Source organism: Salmo trutta, chromosome 14 (genome assembly GCF_901001165.1).
Source record: "Salmo trutta chromosome 14, fSalTru1.1, whole genome shotgun sequence".
Taxonomy (NCBI): Eukaryota; Metazoa; Chordata; class Actinopteri; order Salmoniformes; family Salmonidae; genus Salmo; species Salmo trutta.
The window spans coordinates 16,973,374-16,975,913 of NC_042970.1; the positions used below are offsets into that span (position 1 = coordinate 16,973,374).

A 2,540-nucleotide genomic window follows, 5' to 3' on the forward strand; every position below is an offset into this window, starting at 1 on the left:
AACCATAACCCTAACTCTAGCTTCATGTCCACACCCCGTTCAACCCTAACCATAACCCTAACTCTAGCTTCATGTCTACACCCCGTTCAACCCTAACCATAACCCTAACCCTAACTCTAGCTTCATGTCCACACCCGTTTCAACCCTAACCATAACCCTAACCCTAACTCTAGCTTCATGTCCACACCCTGGGTATTTTCTTCTTACATGCTGACCACACAGCTCGCGTCTCGTGCGTCAACGAGCGTCTGTGTAGCCAGGTGCTAAAATAGAACTTGGTTCTATTTGTTATGTTTGAAGGGCTGCAAGTCCCGCCTCTCCCATCTCCTCATTGGTTTTTAGGACGATATACCCACGTGCCATCTCCTCATTGGTTTTTAGGAGCATATAAAGCCATCACTATTTCTGTTCCTGCTTAATACTGGGACCACTGTAGATTACTTGATTGAGATGCAATATTTTAAACTTCCAAAACTTCATTACAAATCATTGCAAAAGTAAGTATGACATTATACAGTAGATCTGTGTTGTATTCTACAGTCAATATGTTGATGACAGTAGAGAGAAGGAAAGATCAAGGACAATAACTAATTATTTCATTATTTTTGGATTGATTGACATTGACTCAAATAGTCACATAGACTTGAACACCTAAATATAAGGTGAATAGTTTAGGTGATTACACATCACAACCAGAACTTGGATCAATCTCCAAGACATTTGATACTCTAACAGAGTATAGGATACACATTTACTGTCTTTATAAAATACATCATAAAGATTTCATGTCAGGAGAAAAAAAATGTCTCCCCTCTACAATATACACACCAGTAATAATGTGAGTAACATTTTCACCCATAAAGTCTGATCTTTAAACAGTTCATTGATTTCTAATCACAGAGTTATAATTACATGTATAATTCCCAGTTTGGGTAAATAATCCTCATTGAGGATCAGTGATTCTGTAGCTCAAGTTGATCAATAACAAATGTTTAACTAATACTGATACATACTTCATAGAATATGCTAAATATAATGTTAATATGACAATATTACTACAACAATTAAGTTGTAACAAAATTGCTTATTCTTGAATACGTGTTGACCTTTAAACAGATCGGTAATAGACCATCACAAAAATATGATTAAATACCCATTTTGGGTTAAAAGTCCTCATGGAGGACCATTGAAGTTGATGTTGATCATTAATAAGCACATGGTCAACATAATCAACATATGTTTCACAAACATAAAGGTTATTAACATGACATTTTCTTTGTAAAACCTTTTTTACTTCTTCAGTACAATTATAAAGACAACTTTTAATCAAAACAAAACTTTTAAAACAACCTGCACAAGCAGAATATGAAGAAGATCTCTGATCAATGTCCATCACATTAATGTTAGACCAACATGGTCCATTGAGTTTGTTTGAGAGTGGAGTTCCAGTCTGTAGGACTCCACCAGAGACTCCAGAGAGTGATGTTGACTGGACTCTTCTCTTTGCTGATGCTGTGCTGGGCTGGGAGCTGAACTGAGGCAGGTCACTCTCCCTCCTGTTCTTATCAGAGGATGGATGCAGGCTCTGGAAGCGGCTCAGCAGTCTTCTCTGGGTCTGTGTCTTCCCCTCATCCTTGGTCAGGAAGTGCACAATCTCTTGGACACACCTGGAGTAAACCTGATTGACAGCTGCAGAGCAGGAGCTCACTGACTGGTTCTGTTGCTGTCATCTCCAAGATGTTGGCTTTCTCCAGCTTGGAGTCTGACTGCTGGTTGAGGATCTCTGGACCCAGGAGAGACTTGATCTGCTCAATGCTGTTGTTGATGCGATCTCTGCGCAACTTCTCAACCACTGGCTTTCTTATCTACAAGAAGAGAAGAGGAGAGTCATTAATAGTCTTTTTCGGAATACAACAGAGATGACAGAATGGCTGTATTCTAGAAGCAAATACTGAAACAATGTAACACTATTTGTAACTCAATTTACCTTGTTGGTCAGAGTCAGGTGCTCATTAGAGTAGATCACAGCTGAAGTGATTGTAGGTGCCATGACTAGATCTCTGTGCTGTACTGTTCTCTGTGTTGAGAGAATCTGAGTTCTACTGACTTCATCTCTCCTATATATAGTCCATAATGTGCATACGAATGTGTGGGTCTTGGGCTTGTTGGAGTTTCTCACAGTCTGTTGCCAATGGGTGAGCTTGGGAGGACAATGAGTAATGTGGAGCTGCCACATGCTCAGTGTTCTTATTGCTGGGGGACAATGGTCACGTCTCATGAAACAGGTGGAGAGGTGGGGGGTGATGGAGAGTGTCTCACAGAGTGTTGTGTGAATCTGCAAAACCGGTAACCTCCAGATCTACTGCCTGATGTTGGGATCAATGATGCTGAGAGAGCACACACTCATCATCACAACTTACACGTGTGAGATTAACACATGTTTCTAAAACGCATAGCAAAACAACATTATAAAATGAAAATGCTGGTAGGCTACTCACATTTAAAAAATTGGAGTCATTTCAGACTGATCTGTCTCTCGC

The 2,540-nt window shown here is 40.0% G+C and overlaps 1 pseudogene; it reads right to left on the reverse strand.

The window, feature by feature from the left end:
• Positions 1-1,342: 1,342 nt before the first annotated feature.
• On the reverse strand, positions 1,343-2,066 carry LOC115207072 (transcription factor HES-5-like; annotated as a pseudogene).
• Between the last annotated feature and the right edge of the window lie 474 nt (positions 2,067-2,540).